Source organism: Capsicum annuum, unplaced genomic scaffold, assembly GCF_002878395.1.
Source record: "Capsicum annuum cultivar UCD-10X-F1 unplaced genomic scaffold, UCD10Xv1.1 ctg3865, whole genome shotgun sequence".
Classification (NCBI taxonomy): domain Eukaryota; kingdom Viridiplantae; phylum Streptophyta; class Magnoliopsida; order Solanales; family Solanaceae; genus Capsicum; species Capsicum annuum.
The window spans coordinates 39,799-49,051 of record NW_025845806.1 but is presented as its reverse complement, the minus strand read 5'-3'; the positions used below and the strand labels follow the sequence as shown (position 1 = coordinate 49,051).

The window sequence follows — 9,253 nt, the reverse complement described above, 5'->3', positions numbered from 1 at the left end:
ATTGGGGATGGGCATAGAATACAGGCTGAAAATTTGGTGACAGTGGTAAGGATAGAATATTCCTAGGCTTGAATGTCCTCTTCAATTTATCAACAAAATTAGTAGAGACCACAGTCACATCCTTTCTTTTCTTCTTTGAGAATGCAAAAGATTCAAATGATATTGGGGTTTTGGCAATTTATCCTGTTCAGATGCCTTCCTCTAATGATTCCCCAATCTTTACTAAATCTGCGAAAGTTTCTCAGAGTTTGGATACCAACCTGGTATAATATTGTCCCTCCTGAGCACGAGAGAACACAGACACCATTTTCTCCGCAGACATGAGAGGTTGTACTTTGGCAGCTTCTTTTCTCCAATGGAAGGTATAGTCTCGGAAATACTTATCATTCCTCTACTTGATCTGATCTAATGAATATCGGTCAGGGACTATTTCAATGTTGAATGCAAACCTATTAAGGAAACTTTTGGCCAATGCCCTTCAACTGGTCCACTTTTTCAGTTCTTTAGACGTGAACCAATCTAAGGCTTCGCCACTTAAGCTTCGGCTGAATAAGCGCATTAATAATTCCTCATTTTTCCTACTTCCACCAGTTGATCATAATACCTTATCAGATGGGCCATTGGATTTCTGCTGCCATCGAATACTTCAAATTTAGGGACCTTATACCCTTCTGGTAGATCTACTCCAGGGTAAATATATAAATCATTGTAACCTAACCCGTCGTTGTTCCCCTCTCTATAAGATTTCTTGATCCTTATGATCTCTTCATTCATAGCTAGCAACTTCATTTCATGCTCGTTCCTCCACTCTTTCTCCTTCTCCTCGTAATGGTCCACCTCAGGATTAGGAAGGTAATTATAAATGTAAGGAGATATGATGGCATGAGAAGGATTTGGAAAGGCATCTTGATTATGTGGATGAAAGAAAATTTGCTAGTGGGTAGGGAGAACATTTCGGAAATTGGAAAAGTTTTGTGGAATTTGAGAGTAGCTTGGTGGGATCTGGGAAAGATTCTGTGGATTTAGAAATGAAGTTTGTGGGCTCGGAGATAGATTTGGCAGCTTTGGTAGATCTGGGGATGGATTTTGTGGATTTACCAATGGGTTCTGGGGATTTGGGAATGAATTTTGTATATTTGGAGAAGGATTTTATGGGGTGAGGGTTGGATTTTATGGATGGTAAGCATCTGGATTATTTTCACAATTGGTATTTTGGACAAGTGGAGGGGCAGAGACGGATGATATGTTATTTGTCTGATCCCGGAGTGGATTCCCGTGTCCTCCTGGAGCGGGAGCATTGACAGTGATGGCCAGGTTAGCCAAATCTCGAGTATGATTTATTTCCTCCTGAAGTATTTCTATCTTTCTTACAAGTTCTGCAATCATCTCACTCTGTTCTGCTATTACATTGTCCCTGATGGTCAATGTATTTTATTCATCATTTCCAGTCATTATTGAATGATGGTCAGAGAATGGGATTTCATGCGCTTTTGACCGGGTGAAGTAAGGATGTTCTGCCAGCTTATTTCAACACAGAGTAGTTTTCTATTATCTGTAAAGTAAAACAACTCAAAAGTAAATGCTTTAGTTTCCACATGTGATAAACAATGTAAAATACTTGACAAGAAATAGCCACGTAGAGTTGTTTGTGTCATTGCCAAATCCATCTATAAGAGCATAGCAGATAAACTTGTCTTTGATCCAAACAAACGCACATTAACACATAAGACAATTATATCACATAAGAACATTATAATAATGCGTATCCTAACTGGGGCGACCTTTTTGAGCCAAGGGTTTGGGCCTAATGATTTTTGAAGAAAAATATATGCTTGCTTAAGGTCAATCCATTATCCCCCAACTTTTATAGACACTAAAAGGGCATAAATGACTACAAAAGATAACAAAAGAGGGATACAATCTTTAGGGAAAGGGAAATAACATGAAAGAAAACACATTCCCACATAAGGGATTGAAAATACAAACTCCTGGGTGCTTCTTCTATCAACCTTTGCCTTCTTAGCTTCGTCCATTTCTTATATTGGTGACATTCCTTGACGTTCACACTATGCCTTATATGGAACCTCCCAAATCGATCAATTTCTTGCTTAAATTGCTTCAATTCTTCTTACGAAAGTAAGCAAATCAAGTTTTTTCCCGACCCCCAAAGAATAATGGATTGAATTAGATAGGCATATATTTTCTTCAACACATAAACGTGGTTCGTCTATAATTGAGTCAGGGTCAATAAATGCAAGACAGATTTTCTAATAGGCCCAATACCCCACTCCGATATTGCATCGTCCTAGGCTCATGCCTAAATAGGGTTTTGGTTTCGTTCTATCCTAAGTGTCTAGAGTGGGTTTGAACACTGGGTCTCATGTGAAAAATTTGAGTTTGAAAATACAGACAGCCATCAGACGACTCACATTCTAATAAGCCATTCGTATTTCCAACACTTTATTGGAATTGAACAATAGGGACCGGGATATCCACGAAACCTCAAAACAGTTTAAATAATGCAGGAATATGCCATGAGATACGATAGTAAACTTTAATGAATCGAAACATATAAACACATAAATAGTTAATCAAAAGACGAAATCAAACATTTGGTTAGAACCTAATTAAAAATCCCCAGCAGAGTCGCTATTTCTATTTTGCGGAGAAATTTTGACTTTTTAAGAAGAGTCGCCACTTAATTTTGAAAAGAAATTAAGAAACCTTTATAAAGTACTTTGAACGATCCAAAATAAAAAAATCATTCTAAGTTAGAGATTCTGAATAAGCGGTTCCTATTAAAATTTTAGGAAGGTGTTAGGCACCTAAAACGTCCGCTAACTTGCGGTTATCCGGACTGTTTGAAAACGTCTTTTGACTAACTTCAAATAGATTAATTTGTTGAAAAGTAGTTGATTAAGAAAAAGTTTTTTTTTGAAAAATTAGTTTTTTAGCGACTTAGTTAGGGATTCAACTTGGTTCGCAAGAAACATGCAAACAAGTAAACGAAAGGAAAAGGGGAGAAAAGCAGGGAAGTAGTGATTTAGGCTTTCAAGACCAAACCACCTACCCTGTCCTAATCTAGACGGGTTTTCAACCCATTTTTTCTTTCACCTTTCCTAATTCTATGTTTTCGAGCCACTTTTGGCTCGAGTTTTCACTTTACATGTATTAAATACAACTTTGGCTTCGAGGCCCGAATAAATAAACAAAGAAATAAATAAAAGAATAAATAAATAAAGATAACAGTACGAATGAAATAAATGAAGAAACAAGACTTTCAAGTCGCCCAACCTCTTCAAGGGAACTTTAACCCATGTTTCCATCTTTTTCCGACTCCTTGTATCCAAATGCCATGGGATCACTTTTGGACTTAGAGCTTCATGATTGAATAATTGAGATGGGCCTTATCGGCCCATTAAGGAAATGCAAAGGAAAAAAATCCCTTTTGTACTCCGAGGTGTACCCATGGAAAGAAAAGGATGAAAGAATTAATACCGATTCAAGATACACATGACATGGTTTAAAACAAGAGAAGGTGTCAGATACCAGTCTACCACCAAAAAAAATAATGCCTTTCTACAACATAAAATAAGATTCATGCAGCGAAGAGAATGAAGGCTGATTTTAAGGAAAAAGAAAATTTTTAAAATTTCAATGAAGATTCACGCATCTGAATTATGATCAACGAACGAGAAATCAAATTTTAGTAATCCCTAAAAGTGAGATGTAACTCAGGACCGTATTATGCATGATTCAAAATGTTTAAGTAGTCACATTTAGCCATAGCAATCCTGACATAAACTAGAACACCTTGGCACAAGACGAACGGCAAAGGAAAAAACATGTAAGAATAATGTAAAATAACTGAATAAGAGCCAATAATATACAACATAGGTAATTAGTGAGTCATAAAACATGAATCAGACAATCAAAGAGTTCATAATGTAGCATAAGGCCTGTAAATAATTGTTTAAAGATGCACAACTAATATTCTAAATGGCCGAAATGACTATATTTGAACAAATGACAACTTACACTCTATTAGTCATAGCCTAAACAAGGTACCAAACCCATTGACCAAGTGTCTTGAGAAAACAATGTCATGAAGACTACATTTAGCAGCTTAATCGGACAATCGTCAACAAAGGATATTTCAATCCATCCGTTGTTTATGGTATCTAACAATTACACTATAGTTGTAAACAAAAATGTGTGTGACTCGAAAGAGAACATCATAAAGCATCAAAGTTGACAACTTTAAGGTAGAATCAATCAAACACTCGCCTCTTATAACTCACACTACCAGTCACAGAGTGAATTAAGAGAGAAAAAACATTAGCTGAGTTGCACATGATCAAGATACGAATATAACATATTAAATTTAGATATCCTAGAGTTGTCAACTGTATGCATCCACACTAAGGCTGTATTATGCTTCATATCCCCGAATAATTCTACATGATGCACAACTCAAGAGTAAAATACTTAAAATAACAAATCAGCGTGTCATTGCATAAGCTCATACAAGAAGACAAATAGCATGGTGTTACGTAATATACCCAGTGCGCTGTTCAAGCTGACATAAAGATTACTGTTATCCTTTAAAAACAGGAACACTCGAATAAGGTTTAGAGGTATTTACCAACGAGAAGTAACTATCTGTAATTATCTAGAATATAATACGAGCGACCAAAATATGCAGGAACGTCCAGGAAATAAAGAAAACATTTAGGCCGGCTCGGATACAGAAAGGAGTAAAGATCAAGTATTAGAACAATAAATAAATCACTGAACATGACAACCTGAAGATTCAGACATAAAGCAGCTTAAAGAGATACCCGCATTTATTCCAAACAGAACCATGAATATTAAAGCATGAATCATACCAAATACAACAACACACCCTAACATATCTCTTTAGGCAAAACAAATTCTCTTCATTAAAACCAAATCAAAAATTGCACAATATTAAAATTATTGATTCATGCTACACACTTGCATATAACTCATATCGCCATAGATCATGAGAAAGTAATCAAAGTAGTTGATAGTTAAACTCACGATGTGGATACTGATTTAGCTAAACAAATGATCAACAAACAATCTTAAGGCCATCATGGCACTTGCTTCATTCATGATTAATTCTATGAAGAAAAAAGGGGGATGAACCAGAAAAATGATGAAATTAAAAGGACGAGAATGTGTTTACCTCTTTCGGGGCAGCAAAATGGGATAATGCGCTAACAGCGAGATGTGCCACCATCGAAAACCTGCGTTATCAACTCAGAACCTCCAATCAATCGACCAAATGGCATAGAGAAGAACAAAAGAGAAAAATTTCACTAAAAGAAGCTATCTTACTCTCAGAATTTTCTTACTCCTATCTTTTCCTTGCCTAACTTTCTCAGAGAATTTTCCCCTCAAATTCCTAACCCAAGAATTTCCAACCTCTATCTTCTCTTAAAATAATGAACGAATGTCCTCTTATATAAAAGGTAGAATTAGGGGTATTTTTGGGAAGCTCAACAAAAATGGAATTCCCTAAAGATAAGGCATTCTCTCCCCAAAACATACTCAAATCCATTGCTAATTTCAAAAGCTAATCAATAAAAAATGGTGGAAGGAGAATAAAATCTCCAAGCCAATGATAATTCTCCATCTATGTACGAATTCGTACTATGGTACCCGAGATTCGCGGGATTGAAACGTTGGGGTGAGCCAGCTCACCCATTTCTAGAAACTTTCTTGAATTTTTGTTACAAACACCCACCATCCAGGCGGGTCGAAGTCGGGTCAATGTTGGGAAGATATTTTTTGCCGAATTTTGGGTTAAGGATGACGGATTGGGTTGCAAAGTTGATGGATTTTTGTCAGTTGTTTGTTGAAGGTCGAGTGTTGTGGGTTATCAATGATGGTTGTTACTGTTGTACTTTGGGTTTTTTCGATGTCTTGTTGAAGGCTGTCTGTTTGTTGAAGCTGGAAAAGAGAAATATTGTGGGTTGGATTGGGTTGAGAAATAAAGAAATGGGCTGCTGATTGTAGTCTAATTTAAAAAATAGGCCGAAATTTGTTTAATTGGGTATAGGGTGGATTAGGTAATTGGAGATTTGGTCAATTGGATTGATTGTGGCCATTCAATTTTAATTATGATCAAACTTAATAAATTGACTAAATCAAAATCCGATACGAATTAATACCTTGTTTAATCTCGAGCTTCTTGATTTAATAAAATTAAACAAATATTTATCCAAATAACTTAATTTTTGAGAGTAAAATTATATTCAAATCAAAATTTTAATCATTTGAATTTATTTTCAAGTTTAATCATTAAAAATCTAATTTTAATGAAAATGTTCATTTAAATAACAAAATTTATACACTCTCATATATAAAAATGCAAAAAATATATAATTGTTAATTACATGATAAAATTGAATTGAATAAATAATTTAAACTAGCATTTATTTGAATCAAAATAATTGTTGTGATTTTATTTTAAAATTGAAGAAACTCAAAATTAAATTGGATTGCGAAGGGCAAAAATTAGGTGTCAACACGGTTGATTTGCTGATTTTGCTAATTGCATGCTACATGATTCTGATTGAGTTGTAATTAATGATCTTGTTAAGTTTTTAGAAAAATTTTACGTTGCTACGGTTGAATTTTTTGATGCTTATTATCCTACTTTTTGTAATATTTTAGTATATATAGCCGATATTTCTGGTTTGCTCAAAGAATATAAAAATAAAGAAGGTTATAAAGAAGTTCTTGGTGTCATGCTTACTAAATTTAAAAAATATTTTTTCTCGATTCCCCCTATTTACTTGGTTGGTGCTATGCTAAATCCGTGCATGAAATATAATACAATGTGCCACTTTAGTACTATTATTTATGCTAACTTAGAAATAAATACTAACAATGATTCTGAACAAGTACAACCTGAATTGTGGAAGGCTATGGGTGATGCAAATAAATACATAGAAAAATTATATAATCACTATGTTGATTTATTTAATTTAGCTGTACCTAAAAATATCACTCCAACTGTCGCTCCTCATCCTCCCGAGGAGCCATCGTCTTCTAAAAGGCCGGCACTTAGTGGTTTTCCTGATTCCTTTTATGATTTACCTTGTTAGAACAGAGTTGATGAGAGAGCTTACACATCAAGTTATCGGGAAGAGCTGAGATATTATTTTCAACCGCCGCCAGAGGATCGCAGACGATGGATCAATACATTAGATTGGTGAAGGAGTAATGAAACACAATATCCTGTGCTTTCAATATTAGCTAGAGATATCTTGAATGTTCCAATGTCAACCGTTGCATCAGAAAGTGCTTTTAGTCAGGGACGACAGCAGCTTAGAGACAACCGTCACTCATTGGGAAGCAATGCAATGAATGTTCTAGTTTGCCTCATAGATTGGATTAAAGCGGAAAGAAGAAACGAAGGAATGGATCCAGAGCCGAGCGAAGAGCTGAAACTTGAAGAAATTATGTCTTCACAGGAGAACTCAGCAGAATCAAGTTCAATGCATGGTTTTGCCTCCATTGGCTTTGACTATCCTATGCAAGTTCCCTTTAATATTAACATGAATGAGTTGGAAAAAATGATGCATAATTTGTAGATTTTCCATTCATGTAAATTATAAATTTGAGATCATTTCGCAATCAATAAAATTCAACATTTCATTCTCTCCTTCCTTAGTCCTTAATTTGTAATTTTTTTTCATTTAATGATTTAAATTGAATTTCTAGTTTAAATTTAAAACTTACTTCTAATATATTATTAATTTACTGTGATATATCATTAATAATTTATTATATTAAGTAGCATATGTTTTGTATATTTGTGTATATATCTTCTATAGATGTTTATATTTAATGTATAAATGTGTATGTGTTTTATAAATTGTATATATATTGTAGTGTATATAATATATATATATATATATATGTATATATATATATATATATATATAATTATATATTGTAGTATATTTTTTATTTAAAGTACAACATATATATCGAATAGTGCGTATATATGTGAATATATCTTCTGTAGACGTGTATATTTAACGTATACATGTGTATATGTTTTATAAATTAGTATATAAATATATATATATATATATATAAATATATATATACATATATACATTGTAATTTATATATATTGTAGTATATTTTATTTAAAGTAGTAAATGTACATTGAATGGTGCGTATATGTGTGTATATATCTTCTCTAGACGTGTATATTTAACGTATACGTGTGTATATATTTTATAAATTAGTATATAACTATATATATATATATATATATTGTAGTATATGCTATTTAAAGTAGAGTAGTACATATACATTGAATGGTGCGTAGATATGTGTATATATATCTTGTATACACGTGTATATTTAGCTTATACATGTGTATATGGTTTATAAATTAGTATATAACTATATATATATATATATATATATATATATATAAATTGTAATGTATATATATTGTAGTATATTTTATTTAAAGTAGCGTAGTACATGTACATTGAATGGTGCGTATATGTGTGTATATATCTTCTATAGACGTGTATATTTAATGTATACATGTGTATATATTTTATAAATTAGTATATAACTATATATATATAAGTATATACATATATTGTAGTATACGTTTTACTTAAAGTAGTACATATATATTGAATAGTGCGTATATTTGTTTATATATCTTCTATTTACGTGTATATTTAATGTATACATGCCTATATGTTTTATAAATTAGTATATAACTATATATATTGTTGTATATATGTGTATATATCTTCTATAGATGTATATATTTAATGTATACATGTGTATATGTTATATAAATTAGTATATAACTATAACTATAACTATATATACATATATATATATATTGTAGTATATGTTAATTTAATGTAGTACATATATATTTAATGCTGCATATATTTGTGTATATATCTTCTATAGACGTATATATTTAATGTATGCATGTGTATATGTTATATAAATTAGTATATAACATATTTTATATGTTTTGGCTCAAACATATCCTTCTCTATAATGGAATGCTACCAAACACACCACGTAGCTAAAAAAAAATGTCACTTACTTAGTCCATGTCAGAATACACGTGAAAAATCACTCCATTTAATCCACCTAACAATCAACCAATTTTATTCTATTTAAAAATCTAATCTGATCCATATTCATAAAGCCCGAACCAAGAGGC

General features: G+C 32.6%; 1 long non-coding RNA gene across 1 annotated transcript; it reads right to left on the bottom strand.

Moving 5' to 3' along the window:
• Window positions 1-311: 311 nt before the first annotated feature.
• On the bottom strand, window positions 312-6,039 carry LOC124891610. The gene is made up of 2 exons (XR_007049762.1): window positions 5,365-6,039; window positions 312-5,273 (listed from the first exon to the last, which is right to left on the bottom strand). It is a non-coding gene; the product is annotated as an uncharacterized LOC124891610 (long non-coding RNA).
• Window positions 6,040-9,253: the final 3,214 nt, after the last annotated feature.